We start from the raw sequence: 18,242 nt of genomic DNA on the forward strand, positions 1-18,242 counted from the left end.
CATATTAAATACAAGGTAAGCTAGATTTAAAGCCAAAAAGCATTCAGTAAAGCAAAGAATAAATAAATAAGATATAGGATACTTAAATAATTAACCAGGTGCATCTGAGTGATATACATTAAACCGCATATCCTAAAAACTGGAAATAGGCCTTCTTTTCTCCTACGAGGTTTTTTTTGGGGGGGTGGGGAAGACCACATATTAAGACCACAAAGAACACTTCAACAAATCCCAAAGAGTAGGAAGAGTGTCTCCTGAAGACAATTAAAACAAGTAGTAAATTAAAAGATCCTTTCACATAAGGAAAAAAATTTGGGGAAAACTCTTAAAGAACATTAGGGTTTGAAAAAGGACCAGAAATGGCAGCATCTAACGGGAAGAACAGCAGTAACCACGATGTGCCAGACCCTACAGGACACAGATACAGTCTGAATGAATCCGAGGAGAATCATCTTCAAGATGGTCATAGCTGATAAATGAACAAAAGGGATGCAAAGAAATGGAAGGAATGAACTCAAATAAAAACTGGATGTTGGGGTGTAACTCAACAGAAGGGGACTTCCTTAGCACAGACAATGCTTCACTGCCACTCATAGGATGATATCTGCCCCCCCCAGAGCAGAAATTAATACTAGAAAGGAGAAAGAGAATCCATAAGCCAATAAGTCAAAAAGTACACATCCAAAAGGTAGAAAATCAATAGCCACGCGATGTTCCCATCCCTCTCTGTGAGAGATGCTTCTTGCTTAGCCTCTAGAACAGTGGTTCTCAACCTGTGTGGGGGTCATGACCCCTATCAGATACTTTCATTACAATTCATAACAGTAGCAAAATTACACTTATGAAGTAGCAACAAAATACATTTATGGCTGGGGGTCTCCACAACATGAGGAACTGCATGAAAGGGTCACAGCGTTCAAAATGGGGAGTATTGTTTTTAAATTACATGTATCATCTATAGGCCTTGCTAGCAATCAACCAAGACACAGACACTTATTATACTTTAAAATAGCCTTAGTTAACCTGGGGCAGAGCAGATATCAACCCTCTAAACTACTTTCCATAGTGGGGCCTCAGGCATGGGATCCCTGCCTCAATCCCATGCCATCTGCTTCCAATAACTTCTATCAAGCTACCTCCCATCCATAATCCCAAATACTTGCTCATGTTCTTCATCTGGGCCAGATTCTCCATCCACGCCAGCCATGTGCTTCTCCTCCATCTAACCCATAGCGGCCTTCCTCTCTTCACTTCAGGTCTCTCTCTTTTCTCCTCCTGGCACTCCTTCTTCTACCCAGAATTCCTCTCTCTCCTAGCCCCACCTATCTCTTCCTTGCCCAGGTGGGATGGCTTTTTATTAAGCAAAAGTTGGGTCACACTGACAGCAAGCTGTAATTAGCATCAAAATACATCAGACCATCCCCCCAACAGGGGAGAACCACTGCTCTAGAGAATTCTGGGTAGAAGGTCATCTCCTGACAGTGATTTGTGGGTGGGAAAGATGTTTCAGACATCTGCACTCAAAGTCATACCCTGTCTGGAGCAGTGTCCGTCTTCTCACTGCTCAACACAGGAAAGAGGGACCAGGCCAGCCCAAGGGGAACAACTTTGATGGTTCCCACTGCAGCCCTGTCTTAGCAAATCCACAGAGGTGCCTGTGTCTTCCGCAAGAGCAACATGTGCCCTTAAGTACTGAGCCATCTCTCCAGCCCTGTTCAATTATCTTTTTATTAAACTAGAATCAAATTCTATCAAAGCTTATACATATAGATCAATCTCATATGTTTCTCAATTATAAATTCAATGGTTTATTAAAACTAATCTGTCATGATCAGGTGCATTCCTAGGGCATCCAGATGGTTCATTATCTGCAAAACAATATCATTCCTCCTGTCGAAACTACGAGGAGGAAATTACAGACTCAGATGATGAAAGGGCATTAGACAAAAACCAATAAACAAATCTTGGCCAAAACACCCAGTAAATCAGGAATGCGTGGGGGCTCCTCAACGTGGCATGCGTGTTCCGTTCCTGAAGTGGCATGGTGGGTACCAGTGTTGGTTACATATATCTCAGCTGTGACCTGAGAGAATTCAAAAAAAGGAAAGCTTCATCTTGTCTCACAGTCTCGGTGCCCATGGTTGCCTGGGAGGAAAGCGGACACAGTTCATAGCACAAGAGGTTTCATTCCATCGTGGCAAACGGGAAGCAAGGCAGCAACAGAAAGGAACTGGGAAGATGTGTTACTGGAGTGGTTAGGGTCAGGTTGCCAGGCCCCTGGCCGCCCTAAGAAGCTCACCTGTCCTCAGTAGGTCAATAAACTGACAGGTGATAATGACAAACTGGGGGAGGAGATTTATCAATGAGGCCAATTTGGGAAGAGAAACAAATAAAGGGTAGAAGACAGTCCAAGGGACAGACAACTTCATCTCTCTCATGCAGTTGGCAGCTGTACGGCCTACACAGCACCAGCCACATTGTTAAAATGCATCTGTGCATTGGTGGATTAGTGAAGGAATGAATTGAAGCCCTTTACCACATCAATTTATTTCACAGTTGGGGCTTATGACCCAATAGGGACACGATGGACAGGCCAAAACAAGGCTGGTGTTTTCCACCCCATATGGAAATAACCTTTCAAGTCCTTCAACCAATTGCAAAGTATTTGAAGAACAGTATGAACCAATCAGTTGGCTGCATTTCTTTATATCAGGCGTTGCCCATAGCCGTTCAATCATAACACGGCTTGATGCATCTGTAGAGGTACCTTTTCACCACGAATCACAAGACTATGAAATCACACGTCCTGAGTTTAATAGCATGGCATAGTGAGGGAGGTAGGCAGGCCATAGTGAAGGGAACCTGGCCATTAGAGCCAGGCCAGCATGACTTGAGCCACTTCAGCATCTTTGAGGAGCATTCTCAAGTGCACAGCTGTCAAAGCTTTGGAGGGCAAATGAAACCCAAGTCTACCTCTTAGTAGCTGGACCGCCTTAGGAGAGTCACTTGGCCTCTCTGAATCTCAGCTTCTTAGAGTCAAAATGAGGAAAATAAGGCTTGGAGTGTGGCTCCAAGTGAGAGCTGGCACTTGCATGATGAACAAGGCTGTGAGTCAATCCTGTCACTAAAAATAAAATAAATAAATAAATCCTACATCAAAGTTATGAGCATCAAGTAAAATGGTGCACTTGGTCAATTATTAAATATTACACATCTTAGTCAACTACCATAGTCTTAGGCATTCACATTTTAGGCATCAAATACAATCACAGACAAAGTCTAGAGCACATTAAAATATTCTACACACACACACCCCGCCCTTCCAACTACCCACAGAGAGAAGAGAAAGTAAGGATATCCATTGCACAGAGATCCAATGATGCAAGAGAGGACATGACACTATGTGGACACAAGTGAGAAGGAAACGTAAGCGGACAATTACAAGATTTTTTGAAAAAAAAAAAAGGAAAAGAACCCACAAAAAAGCCTTGAAATAATTTAAATGGCCACCTATAGGAAATCCAGGAAAGTGTGAGCCAAACTCCAAATGTACCAGGCACTCAAAACGGAGAGCCACAGTGGAAAGGAAGCTTTCAAGCATGGAACAAGAGCTCGGGTGTCACAATGCGCCTGCTCACCCAGTCCGAGGAAAACAGGAAGCAGAAGGAAACAGGTACTGAGGAGCAGACAGCCAGGTGTGGAGTGGGACCCACAGTGCAGGTGGGCGGAGGCAGCTGGGCCGGAGGGAAACATGGCCGCGTGTTCTCCATGGAGACAAAGTCTCTTTGTATTATAACATGAATAAGCACAGATCTGCATAAATATAGTAACTACAGCACTTTTTCAGCAAACAGTACTTAGTGAGCAGAGAAGCCAGGGGAACCTGGCCGAGGTAGTACAAACAAAACCTTTCAGGATTCTGAATCACAGTTTGTCTCGAACTCTGCCAATGCAAGTTCCTCTATCAGGCAGCCCTTGCCACGTGATGCTTGAACAGGCTTTCCGAGGCTCTTGTGAGTTACAAAGAATATTCATGAAGTGACTTTCCATGAGGAGACACGCCTACTAGTGTTTTTCCTGATTTCACCATCAATGCTGCCATCCTAATTTTTAAAAAATTAGAAGAGACTGAAATGGCTTGTGCCCCCCACACCATCATCTACTGCCTTGGAAAAGTGGGTAAGTCTCTAATTCTTTTTTGTTTTTGTTTTGTTTGTTTGTTGACAGGGTTTCTTTCTCTTCTTTGGTTGTTGTTGTTTTCAAGACAAGGTTTCTGTATGTAGCCTTGGCTGTCCTGGACTCACTCTGTAGACCAGGCTGGCCTCAAACTCACAGAGATCTGCCTGCCTCTTCCTCCCCAAGTGCTGGGATTACAGGCATGAGCCACCTTGCCAGGCTAGACAGCATTTCTTTGTGTAGCCCCAGCTGTCCTGGAACTTGCTCTGAGAGGGCAGGCTGACCTTGAATTCTGAGACCTGCCTGCCTCTGCCTCCCCAGTGCTGAGATTAAAGGTGTGGGCTGCCACTGCCCAGCCTCAAAGTTCATTATATTTTATTTGTGTATGGGGTGTGTGTGTGTGTGTGTGTGTGTGTGTGTGTGTGTGTGTGTGTGTGTGTGTCGGCTTGTGGAGTCCAGAGGATGGCATCAAACTCCCTGGAGCTGCAGTAGCAGGTAGTTGTGAGCCCTCTGACATGGTTGCTAAGCACTGAGCTCGGACCCTCTGGAAGAACAGCACGTGCTCTGAACTACCAAACCGTCCCTACAGCCCCCCCTTTTTTTTTTTATGTATTATCAGCACAATTTTGGTTTGGTTTTTTGTTTGTTTGTTTGTTTGGTCAAGATAGGGTTTCTCTGTGTAGCCTTGATAATTCCAAGCTCACTTTGTAGGCCAGGCTGGCCTTGAACTCACAGCAATATAGCTGCCTCTGCCTCCCCGGGTGCTGGGATTACAGGTAAGCACCATTGCACCTGGCTACAATTTTTTAAAATGTATTCTTACTATCATATTAAGAGTCATGAGCCTTAAGAAGGATATCATACTGTGAGCAGCAGCAAAGTGAGTCACTTTTGATTGTCAAAGACAACTATGAAGTCATGCACCTGAGTCTGTCTCTGCCTTTGCGTTTTCCCAGTAAACAACAACAGAATTTTTGATCTGGAAAGGTTAATGAGCGCCGTCTCCCGGCTGCAGTGTGTGTCCACACTTTCAGATTTCCCTGTAAATGTCAGTATATAAGCCCCTGGTCCTTAACCAGGTTCTCTGATGTCTTTATCAGTGAGAAAACTTAGGATAGTCATATTTACGAAGGCCACGACTCCGACCTTCTGAGGAAGGTGATCTAAGGAACTGTGGTGAGCCTGTTGGTGCGCAGCTGCAGCCATGGCTGTGGCATGAGCTGCCTCTCCTGAGCGCCAGCGCCACTCACGTGGAGCATACAAAATCATATTCTCTGCTAACTGAAAGGTCATGGCCTCTTACAGAAACCGTGACGGTTCTTCCCAAGCCGTAAAAAGTGGGTTACTAGCAAAGAACTTCTAAACAGTGGGAGAGGTGAGCACGAACGCTAGTGCTTACTTGAGGCTTTATCGTTGTGGAGATGTAAGCAATCTCAATGTTTAACGTTTCGTGTAATAAAAATGAACAATCACCGCAATACGGCATTTACAGATCATTTGTGTGCAGCCCCAGTGACTCTTGGGAACTCTTGTGGCTGACAAACATGATGCCAGGTCCAGACATCCTGCAAGAAAAAGCAAATTTGGCAAATGTAAGGCTGCTTTCAAAGACTGTTAAAGAATCAAACAGGAGCCGGGCGTGGTGGCACACACCTTTAATCCCAGCACTCGGGAGGCTGAGGCAGGTGGATCACTATAAGTTGAAGGCCTGCCTGGTCTACAAAGTGAGTCCGGGACAGCCAAGATAACAGAGAGAAACCTTGTCTCGGGGAGAAAAAAAAAAAGAATCAAATAGGTTGCATCTCTCATCACCAAATGAAGCATCTAGTCGCTCCCTACAAACTGGTGACAAGTCCTTATTGCTGAAAGCAACACCTACACAACTCATTGGACGCGAAGAGGTTGAGCTGTTGCCTACCTAAAATCTTCATTCGCAGTACTGGAAGGTACTCTGCATACCAGCAACGGATAAAGGTAAACACCAACCCACCTACACACTCTTGGGTCTACAATGATGGCCTGTCTGCAAGATGTACTAGTGCAATCGTGGCACAAAGCTCGTGGGAGTAACCAACCAATATCTGTCTGACTAGATTTAAGGTGCACTCCGGGAGATGGAACCCGTCCCTGACACAGCTTGCGTAGCCAAGAACCTGAGACCGTTTAGGTCAGGGACCTAGAGGAAAACCAAACACTACTATTCAGATGAAAGAGCATAAACCATAAAACAACTCCTAGTGGCGTCCTGCTCTACTCATAGATCAGGGCCTTGCTCAGCCATCATCAGAGAAGCTTGTTCTTACAGCAGAAGGGTACGAATACAGCGACCCACAACCTGACATTGCGCAGAGGGTGAGAGAGCTTGGAACACTCAGCCCTACACGGGATGTCTCCGTCAAATCCCTCCCCTCAGGGCTCAGGGAGCTCCATGGAAGAGGAAGCAGAAAGCATGTAAGAGCCAGAGGGGTTGGAGGACATCAAGAAACAAAACTTTCTAAGCACAGCAAAGCCAGTGCACACATGGACTCACAGAGACTACAGCAGTACAGGTCTGTGCCAGATAGGGTCCCAGCATCGAGAGGAGAATGGACACACACACACACACACACACACACACACACACACACACACACACACACACCATCCATAACCAAGAAGCTATCTCCAATTGATAACCAGTCACAAACGAAAAAGCAGTTCTCTCCAACAGAGTGTCACCGGAGAACAAGCCACTCTTAAGGGTAGACCCATGCCCAGAAGTAGATAAGCAACACGCAACACAAAATTAACTCAGTGACATCTTTGGAGGTGTTTCTGTAGACGCTTGGTTTTAAACTCTACTTTATGTGGGGTATTGAAGCCTCTACCTCCCTTATACCAACCCCTTAACCCTGGGTAAGAGAGAAAGGAGGTTAGTGGAGAAAGGGGGCACAGACTCCTTCACTCCTTCTTGCTGTTTAGGGTCAATAGGTTCTTTGGGGACAATACCAATCTCTGTCAACTTCCAATGCGGCAAGCATTCTCCTCCAAGCTGCTGTGTTGAAACGTTTCTCTCCATCTTTCTCCAAGCCACCACACCGTCTGTCTCTGGTCCCTCCAAGCCGCTACATGCCACACACCACGGGTTCTACTTATGTTCCTCAGAGCCATCGATGACATCCTTCCCTGTGCTGCACAAGGCAGGCCCTTACCAGACAGCAAAGACCACACCCCTCAGGAGGCAATTATCAGCTGCAGACATATTGAAACCAAAACCAAAGCCCCACACCTGGGGTTAAAATAAAAACATACCTGCGTAACACAACTGAGTTTACAAAGAAATCAAAAATTCCATTACTTTTTTCTCTCTCATAATCTTTTATCTTGGCTTTTGTTTTGTTTTTAAACTTTACAGGTTTTTTGCATATATATTATGCTACCAGTTTTGTGTTTTTATGAGATTCCTGTGTGTATACACATGTATTTTTCTGCATCTGCGTGTGTTCCTTGCGCTTTTTATTTGGCTTTTTCTTTGGTTGGTTAGCTGGTTGGTTAATTGATTGATTGATTGACTGATTGATTTGTCCTATTCTAGTTTGTTTTTTTTATCTTACTTTATTCTTCTTCTTCAAATGCCTGTTTGTTTTCTAATGAGAGGCAGAAATGATGTGGATTCAGAAGAGACGAGGAGGAATCTCAAAGGAGTTGGGGGAGGGGAAATTGTAATCAGAATATATTGTATGAAAAATCTGTTTCCAATAAAAGAAAAATAGAAGGAAAAAACGAATCAAGTAGGAGGAGAAAACTCAGCTGAGCCCCATGAGGAGGGTCTGAAAGGATTTGTAGACACAGAAGAGACAGCCACACTGAAACGATGCACCCTTCCATGCTCAAAAGATTCTGGAGCTCTTGGTAAGAGGCTAAAGCCAACCCCATTGTTATCTTCTGACTGTGCTGAAGCCCGAAAGGAGCGGCTAGCTCACAGGACTTTGACTGCTTCCTTTAAAATGGCGTGCGGTTGAAAATTGTGTTGATTTGCGACCTCCTTTGGGCAAGTTGAAGAGCCATTCCATGGAACACGTAATTCGCTCACTGTGGCTCACTGGTGGATATCTGCAAACAAGGAGGAATAAATGGAGGGGCAAAGTGGCTCACTAAAAACGAGGAGAGGAAGGCAGGAGAGGAGGAGAGGAGACCAATGAATGTTCCTCTTGCAGTCATTTTATAATGGAAGGTCTCACCAGGATAACACAAGTCTGAGGACAATCTAGGTGGTTGTAACAATATTACAAGTGAGGAACCCAGTCAAGGTGCTGTCTTCTCAGAAGATACCAGTTCCCCAGAGGTGGTCTTCAAACCCAAGACTTAGCCTTCTTTCATTTTAGTGTCAAGAAATAAAGAATCGTGTCAAGGCACACTGTAGTTCAAATAGGTTACATTTGGGGGTTTGTACCAATCTGAATGGCCAAACTCTCATACTCCTGAAGTTACCATGACTTCCTGAGGGGTTGCTTGTTTGTTTTTGTTTTGTTTTTGTGTTGTTGTTGTTGTTGTTGCTGTTTGGGGTTTTGTTGATGTTGTCGTTTTGGATTTTGGTTTTTCAAAAACGGGTTTCTCTTTGTAGCCTTGGCTGTCCTGGACTTGCTTTGTAATTCCTGGGGGTTTTTGACATTGGTGAAATCTGAAAGACACCACATTAACCAGTGATCAATGTCAACACTGATGTTCATAAATTACACTGACAATATGTATTCTTAATGTGATGGCATAATAACAAAAAGTGATACTTCTGTGAACTTCCTCCTAAAAGCCAATGGCACCAACATACTCATGAGAAATCAATCAGGCAAGTCTCCACAAAGGGATGTCCTACAACTACCAGACAGATGCTCCTCAAAACTGTTGAGATCATCAAGAGCAAGGGAAGTCCAAGGGGTGGTCAGATCCTGGAGGACCTGAGAAGGCATAGTGAGTAGCGCAACGCCGTGTGCTAGATGTGGCCCAGGGACACAGAAAGAGTGCTACAGAAAAGCTAAGACAAAGTGAACATTGCTCAGCAACAGTCACACCACTCAGCAACAGTCACACAGCTCAGCAACAGTGACACTGCTCAGCAACAGTGCCATTCCTTCAAGCCAAGCTTTGTGAGAGGGGCTTCAAGGCGGCCACTTTAGAAGACTAGTATGAAGTCTTGTGGGAGGGGTTGGCAAGTTAAGAGACCGACATGCAGACCATAGCGAACTAGAAATGACCTCTTAACAACAGGCCCTAGGACCTGCTTACTGGGAAAGTTTGAGCCTCTGAGAGAGTCTTTGGGAGTAGCTTATAGACCTTGCCCAAGAACTGCCTAGAGAGCTGGCAGTGTCCTATGGGATGTTGAAATAAGAGAGAGGAAGAAGTCGTGAGTGTATAGAGCTGGGGCACACACACACACACACACACACACACACATCTTCAGCAAGAGAAACAGCTATGCAAGTAGGGATAAGTCAGTCTCCACACCTGCCTCGCACACCATGCCAGTGTTTGGGTGAGGTCTGGGAAAGTACGACACTTCCGGGCAGAACGGAGTTAAAGGAGCCGTATAAGCACCCTACCGTCAATTTGCTTCTCTGTTGCTATGATAAAACACTGACCAAAAGCAACTCAGGGAAGGAAAGGATTGACTTCAGCTTCCAGGCAATGGCCTGTCAACAAGGGAAGGCAAGGCAGGAGGAGCCAAGGCAGGAACTGAAGCAAAGAGCACTGAGGAATGCTGCTTTCTGGCTTGCTCTCTCTGGCTTGCTCAGCTTTCTTCCATACGACCCAGGCCCACCTGCCAGGGTGACACCGCCCACAGTGGTTTGGACCCTCCAACATCTATCATTAATCAAGAAAATGCCCAACAGATATGTCTATAGGTCAATCTATTGAAGGCAGTTCCTCAGCTAGGCTCTTTCTTCCCAGGTAACTATAGTTTTGTGACCCGTTGACAAAACCTAACATACATGCATCAAGATGAGTGCTAATTTTGGTATGTGGTTGGTTTTTTTTTTCAAGTTTTTATTATAAAGTTTGTCCTTTAAAAGATAAATGATACTTTGTGAAAAGACTCTCATAGGCTCATAGGGAACTAGGGAACGGCACTATTAGGAGGTGTGGCCTTGTTGAGGTGGGCGTGGCCTTGTTGGGGTAGGCGTGGCCTTGTTGGAGGAAGTGCATCACTGGGAATGGGCTTTGAGGTTTCAAATGCTCAAGCCAGGCCCAGTGTTGCTCTCTTCCTACTGTGCTCTGATCCAGAGCTAACACTCTCATCCTTCTCCATCACCGTGTCTGCCTGTGCACTGCCATGCTTCCTGTCATGATGAAAATGGACCAAACCTCTGAAACTGTAAGCCAGCCCCAATTAAATGTTCTCCTTATTAAGAGTGGCCATGGAGCCAGGCGTGGTGGCACATGCCTGTAATCACAGCACTCAGGGGGGCAGAGGCAGGCAGATCTCTGTGAGTTCAAAGCCAGCCTGGTCTACAAAGTGAGTCCAGGGCAGCCAAGGCTACACAGAGAGACCCTGTATTGAGAAAAAAAAAAAAGAGTTGCTATGGTTATTGTGTCCCTTCACAGCAGTAGAAACCCTAACTAAGATACTTTGGTACAGTATTTTTAAAAATCAAGAGTAAGGTAAAAACACTTATTATGTACAAAAATACCAGAAATTAAATAAACAAGATAATGATACTACATCAAGTTATATTGGCACCTGACGTGTCCTCTACATACATTTTTAATGTAGTTGTTTTTTTTTTAATGCTTAATTTTTTCAGAACATTAACATTATTGAAAGCAATGGAAACAATTGAAAGTGTCTAGAAACCGCATTACTTTAAATATTTTATTTATACCCAAAATAGATTTATTATCACTTTAATTTTTTGGCCTTGGTGGACACAAACTCATCAATAGTATTCTTGAAATCAATCTTTGCTTCCCTTACCTGGGAGAACTGCTGTGTCTACAGTTTCTCTTGAGGCAAGTGTCAGCCTGAAATAAGCCAAAGATTGGCTTCTTTATTTCAAGTTCAGCATTTTGAACGTTCGGATCTTTATGTTAATTTTAGTTACTTTTAATTTTTTATTACAGTGTTTCTTACTTCAGCACTAACTTTGAGAGTTCCTTAAATTCTATTTCCTAATCACAGCCCTGTGGCCAGCCTGTGCCTCTCTGGTAAGATCTTTCCTGCCTTCTCCACCCTCTTCCCTCTTCCTAGTCACCTTAGAGTCATGAGAAATTGTTTGGCAAACTAAGGAGAGAGAGTGAGGAGCATTAATATGACTGATAAATTCATATTTTAAAGAATCCAGTCTTTGAGTAATTCTCCAAGGAAACAGAACCAATAGTATATATCGGTTATATAGTCTATAAATATATATTTTATTACATTGAATTGTTTTATTATATAAATATACATGTTACACATACACTGTACATCTTTGTTACAAGTACATTATTGCTATACAATTAAATATATAACAAATGGGACTGTTCAGCTCCTATAATCATGTAAGCTTCTATAGTCATAATCGTATCATACAAAATCTTATAAAAGATTGACCCAGACACCTTCAGAAGCTGAGAAATTTCCTAGCTGCAGTCTGCAAGCTGGAAAGCCAGGAAAAGCTGATGGTGTGGCTCTAGCCCAAGCCTGAAGGCCAGCAAGCCAGCAGACTGTAGCAGAAGGCCCAGAACAAGACCAACAGTGGTGGGCAGCACCTTTAGTCCAGTGCTCGGGAGGCAGAGGGAGGCGAATATCTTCAATTCAGGCCAGCAAGTCCAGGACAGCCAAGGCTACACAGAGAAACCCTGTCTCAAAAAAACAAAAGAGGAGGAGGAGGAGGAGGAGAAGAAATAGAAGAAGGAAGGAAGAAAAAAAGAAAGAAGGAAAAAAGAAAGAAGAAGGAGGGGGAGGAGAAAGGAGGAGGGGGAAAGAGAAGAGAAGAAAAGGAGGAGGAGAAGAAGAAGAAAAGGAGGAGAAGGAGAAAGAGAAGAAGAGGACAGTGGCTCTCAGCCTGTGGGTCGGAACCTCTTTGGCAAACCTCTATCTCTAAAATATTTACAGTTGGTAAAAGTAGAAAAAGCACAGTTATGAAGTACCAGTGAGAATAATTTTGTAGTTTAGGGGTCAGCACAGCATGAGGAACTGTAGCAAAGGGTGCAGCACCAGGAAGGGTGAGAAGCCCCTGCCCTAGGACGAGGAGCGCCATTGCGCGTCCAGCGAGGAGAATGTCCTCCCAGCACAGTGCCCTCTGCTCTGTCTGGCCACTCAACAGACTGCACGATAGATGTCCACCCCACTGCACCGGGGCAAGTGAACTGAATACCTACTCAAATGCTAGCCTTCTGCAGAAACACCCGCACGGACATGCGCAGAAGTAAGTCTTACCGGCTCTCTGTGCATCCTTTAGCCATGTGGTGCGCCACAAAATCAGCCGCCCCGAGATCCTTTCATGGAAGAGGCCTGAGCTCTGGGGAGGGGAGACTCACTGCCTTCAAAAGTAGCTAGACTTCTGGCTATTTTGTGGAACATCCTAACTTGCTGAGACCGATTTTGTAACTTACCACCGTTAAAAGGTGTTTGTTTGGGTTGGTTGTTTTTTGTAATCTCAGAGTGACTAAGAAGACCAGAGGCTCTCCGCATCTTTACCAGTCAGGAAGAGTAGGCACCTCAAGTGAAAGGGAGGCAGGACTTGGGGTGAGGCCTCTAATGCGCTGGCTTTAGGCTTTTGGAAGTCAGTTAATTCTGCTCTTTGCACTGACTGCGTAAGATTGTACCCCATAAAGCCGGCCAAGCAGCCCTGAATAAACAAAAGCATCACTGTAGTGACTTCCGTACTTGGGTCACGGGTTTAAAGTGTCACCCAAAGTTTCCTGTGTTACAAGCTTACCCCCTAGGGTGGCGGTACTGAGAGGTGCTGCAACATGCAAGAGGTAAGACCTAGTAGGACGCCTGCAGGTAAATGGCCACGGGCACGCTCTCTAAAGGGAGTGCGGAAGCCAGGCGCTCAGGCTTCCGGCCTGGCTAACTGATCTTGCTCTCATGAGCCCCACCGTGAGGTCCTTGCTCAGAGCTGAGCTGGTGTCGGCTTCACACCCTTGGCGTATGATCTGACTCTTTGTATTTGTTAATTGCTTGGCCCCAGAGATTGCTGTCCAACCGAGCCTCGCTGCTTGATGAATAAAGTAAGCCGAGCCTCGCTGCTTGATGAATAAAGAAAGCCGATACCTGGGCAGGACCAGAGGAAGGTAGGCTGGCAATGGCTCCTCGACTTTGGGGAGAGAATGGGGAAGCAAACAGGTACCGGAGGAGGGGGAGGGGGAGGGGGAGGAGGAGGAGGAGGAGGAGCAGGAGCAGGAGGAGGAGGAGGAGGAGGATTGCCATGGGATAGAAAGGAGTCATGAGGGTCAAAAAGAAGAACTCTAAAGTCCCACATGAAAGAGATGGCCCAAACAACCTTAGCAAGTATTTTGGGATTATGGTTGGAGGTAGCCCAGATAGAAATTATTAGAAACAGATGGCATGGGATATAATGAAAGGTAGCCTAGAAGTTAATATGTGCCATGCCCCAGGGGCATTCTACAAAATACAACAGGTGTCTATGTCTTTTATTGGTTGTGAAAACAGGTTAATGATGCCACCAGAATAATTATAAGCCTAATAATAAACATTTATTAGGCCATACCATTAAACTAACAACAACAGCCTCATTCTTAAAAAGTTGGCCTGCCTATCTATGCTCTTTTGTCCCAAGGATGAAAACTGGACTAATGCAACACCTACCAGAGCTGCCTGCCTCATGCTTTTTCAGACCCCGATCTGGGGACGATTTGATTCATGGTCTGAACAGCGTGTCTGTGTTCCAGCATCACCTTTGCAAAGAAACATTCATTTTTTTTTTCTTGGCCCTTCCAAGTAAACGCTCCACCCACACCTGTCATCCCAGCACTCAAGAGACTGAGGTAGGAGGAGTGTCCTTTCATAGTGAGCTTGAGACCAGCTTAGGGTACATAATAAAAACAATTCTGCCTCAAATTTTAAAATGAAAATTTTCATTAAAAAGATGAGTCATTAGGGAAACGTCTGCCCGTACTGAAGTTTGAACTATTTCTTTCTTCTTTCTTTACCTTTTAGTCAAAAGTTTAAGAACTGAACCTCTCCCAACAGCTTCCGTTTAGCAGAGTGGGTTTTCAAGCCGAGAGAGCGAGAGCGCTGGGACTGCCCTCTCCCCTTCCCCAGTTACAGTGTTTCCTTTCAAGCGGCATGCGGCATTACCTTGGTTTATCATCTTCGCTCTCCAACTCTCTCCCCCAGTCATCTCCTAAGGGACCGGCAAGACCGCTGCGCTCATATCTCTATTAGCTCTTAAGTCTCCCTTCAGCAGAAACACTTCTAGTGCAATAACTCAAGTATTTCAAGGGAGATTGGAAAAAGAAGCTCTAGCAGCAACCACAATTCTGTTTGTGTGAAGTGCAGACAGTGCGATGGAAGTTTTGTAAGAAAGGAGAGCTCTAAGGGCAGCGGTTTTCAGCCTTCCTAACGCTGTGATGTTTTAATACAGTCCCTCGGGTTATGGTTACCCTCAGCCATAAAGCTATTCCATTGCTACAGCATAACCGTAATTTTGTTACTGTTATGAATCATAATTACATTATGAATGCAATTTTAATGTATTATCTGTTTTCCAGTGGTCTTAGGTGAGGAGACCCCTGCGAAAGGGTCCTTAAAGCCCCACCTTCATCCCGCAGAAGGTATTGAACCACAGGTTGAGGATCACTGCTCTAGGAGTTGTAAGAAATGAAAACTGAACCAGGCACAGTGGTGCAGGACTGTAATCCCAGCACTCTGGAGGCAGAGGCCGGCAGTTCTCTGTGAGTTTGAGGCCAGCCTGGTCTACAGCTTGAGTCAAGGACAGAAACCCTGGGAGTGGGGAGAGAAACTGACCTAAAGGGCTCTGGAAGCTGCAACCACCATTTTTCTTTCTTCCACTACAGGACAGGAGTAGGTACTGCAGCCTGGGGAGCAAAGGTAAGGCTCAGATCCCAGGCAGCCTTTGCCAGGGCTTTAGCTATTTACAGCCTACTTGCAACTCCAGAGGCCAACAGAGGTCTAAGAAAACACCACCTGATAAGATGACAGAGACAGTTTGCTGTCTGATCAATCACCCAAAATTCTCTGCTAACCTGCACTCACAGTATACTCACGTAATTAATTTTATTCCTTCTCAAGTCTCTGATGGGATTGGAGACCAGATAGTTTAGATTTACAATTAAACTTAGCTGTTTAGGGGTTAAGATGTTTTTAAGTCGAGATAGATGGTTTAAGTTGATAAGGACGGGATATGATAGATATTGATTTACATTCAGAACTTTAGACTCAACAAGATAGGAAAGATGTTTTCTTCAAGGATGCCAAATACAAATAGCCAAAACACTATGAATGTAACATATATATGACTCTAGATTGTTTTGTGGTTCTTCTTGCTGTAGGTAGTTTATTGTATATATGTGTAATAATAAATATTTATATGTAAAAAATATTTAATAAAAAACTGTAGAAAAACAAAAACACCACACATTAAAAATGGGAACCAGCACTAGGCATGGTAACATACACTTTTCATCCCAGCACCCAGGAGGCAAAGACAGGTGGATCTCTGTGAGTTCAAGGCCAATCTGGTCTATAAAGAGAGCTCCAGGTCAACTAGGGCTATTACACAAAGAAACCGAGTCTTGGAGGGAGGGGGGTAAGCCTTTACTTTCCGCATAGATTATGCAATCATTTTCAGTTTTTGATTAGACAAAGATACTTCATCATTAAAAAAGGTAATACATTTATTTATGTGTGTGTGTGTGTGTGTGTGTGTGTGTGTGTGTGTGCATGTGCCATGCCAGTACCATGCTGTTTTAATTACTGTTGCTCTATAGTACAGCTTGAGATTGGGTATGGAGATTCCTCCTGAGGATCTTTTATTGTATAAGATTGTTTTAGCTATTCTGGTTTTTCTGTCTTTCCATATGACATTGAGAATTGACCTTTTAATGTCTTTTAAGAAATTGTGTAGGTATTTTGATGGGGATTGCATTGAATCTGTAAATTGCTTTTGATAAGATGCTTTTTTAGCCGGGTGTGGTGGCACATGCCTTTAATCCCAGCACTCAGGAGGTAGAGGCAGGCGGATCGCTGTGAGTTCGAGGCCAGCCTGGACTACGAAGTGAGTCCAGAATAGCCAAGGCTACACAGAGAAACTCTGTCTCGAAAAACCAAAAAAAAAAAAAAAAAAAAAAAAAAAAAAGATGGCCTTTTTTACTATGTTAATTCTCCCAATCCACAAACAAGGGAGATTCCTCCATCTTGGCAGGAGACAACTTCCTGGACAGAACATCAACAGCCTGGGCCTTAAGGTCGACAATGAATAAATGGGACCTCATGAGGCTGAGAAGCTTCTGTAAGGCAGAAGACACTGTCAACAAAACAAAGTGACAGCCTACAGACTGGGAAAAGATCTTCATCAACCCTTCATCTGGCAAAGGTCTAATATCCAAAATATATAAAGAACTCAAGAAATTAAACACCACCAAAACAAATAACCCAATTGAGAAATGGGGCTCAGAACTAAACAGAGAATTCTCAGCCGAGGAATATCGAATGGTAGAGAAACACTTAAAAAAATGTTCAACATCTTTAGTCATCAGAGAAATGCATATCAAAATGACTCCAAGATTCCATTTTACACCCATCAGAATGGCTAAGATCAAAAATTCAAGTGACACCACTGGCGAGGATGTGGAGAAAGAGGAACATTCTTTCATGGCTGGTGGTAATGCAAACTAGTACAACCACTTTGGAAATCTATCTGGTGCTATCTCAGAAAGCTGGGAATAGGTCTTCCTCAAGACCCAGCTATTCCACTCCTTGGAATATACCCAGAAGAAGCTCCAGCACACATCAGGACATATGCTCAACCATGTTCATAGCAGCCTTATTCATAATAGCCAGAACATGGAAACAGCCTAAGTGTCCCTCAGTAGAAGATTGGATAAAGAAACTGTGATACATTTACACTATGGAATACTGCTCAGCTATTAAAAACAAGGAATTCTCGAAATTTGTGGACAAATGGATTGAACTAGAAAGGATCATAGTGAGCTAACCCAGAAGCAGAAAGACTCAAATGGTATATACTTACTTATATCTGGACACTAGCCCAAGGGGTGTGTCCCATGAAATTTTTTACTTATCAGGAAACTGGGACAGAGGGGAGGACATTCTATTGGGACTCTAGGTGAGAGAAGTATGGGAGAATGGGGAAATAGAAGGATCCAGAGGGTCCTAGAAACCTACAAGAACATTATGACAGGCTGATCTGGGCCCAAGGGTCCTGCTCAAACTATAGCACCAGCCAAGGACTATACGTGCAGTAAACTTCAAACCCCTACCCAGATCTAGCAATGGACAGGACATTCTCCACAGTTGAGTGGAGAGTGGAGACTGACTTCCACACGAACTCTGGTGCCCCGTATTTGACCACGTCCCCTGGATGGGGAGGCCTGACAGCAGGCTACCAAGAAGAGACTTGATACCCTATGAGCATATACAGCGGGAGGAAGTCCCCCTCAGTCACAGTCATAGAGGAGGGGAGTAAGGGGAAAATGAGAGGGAGGGAGGAAAGGGAGGATACAAGGGATGGGAAAACTATTGAGATGTAATATGAATGAATTAAAAAAATAAAAGTAAAAGAAAGAAAGAAAGAGAAAGAAACAGATAGTTATGATGACCAGCGGCTGCCACTTGATGCCAGGTGGAAACTAGGGAAGACTCCTGAGTGTGGCCAACTAGAGAGCACAAGCCCCATCTAGTGGGGATAGTGGGAACCACGTGGGAACACCAGTTTGTATAACCAGCTATTTTGTTCCTGTGTGTGTGTGTGTACACACACAGACACACACACACATTCTATTACTGTTAATAAGATTTACTGTGAAGGTTACTCACACAGAGGTTATTCCTTTCATATGGAGATACTACTTTACATAAGAATGTTAAAATAGGGGTTGGG

General features: G+C 44.2%; 2 long non-coding RNA genes across 3 annotated transcripts in view; both read right to left on the reverse strand.

Moving 5' to 3' along the window:
* The window catches only part of LOC311603901, a 52,808-nt gene that overhangs the window by 12,872 nt on the left and 21,694 nt on the right, over positions 1-18,242 (reverse strand). Inside the window, exon 1 of one of the 2 annotated variants that reach the window (XR_014781316.1) lies at positions 2,974-3,107. The exons of the other annotated variant lie outside the window; for it this stretch is intronic. This is a non-coding gene — a long non-coding RNA (uncharacterized lncRNA). Of the gene's footprint in view, positions 1-2,973; positions 3,108-18,242 lie in introns of those variants that run through there. 2 annotated transcript variants of the gene reach the window in all.
* LOC311603903 lies at positions 3,645-7,238 on the reverse strand. The gene is made up of 3 exons (XR_014781319.1): positions 7,165-7,238; positions 5,576-5,741; positions 3,645-3,813 (listed from the first exon to the last, which is right to left on the reverse strand). It is a non-coding gene; the product is annotated as an uncharacterized lncRNA (long non-coding RNA).

This window comes from Acomys minous (assembly GCF_964271855.1).
Source record: "Acomys minous genome assembly, chromosome: 8".
Classification (NCBI taxonomy): domain Eukaryota; kingdom Metazoa; phylum Chordata; class Mammalia; order Rodentia; family Muridae; genus Acomys; species Acomys minous.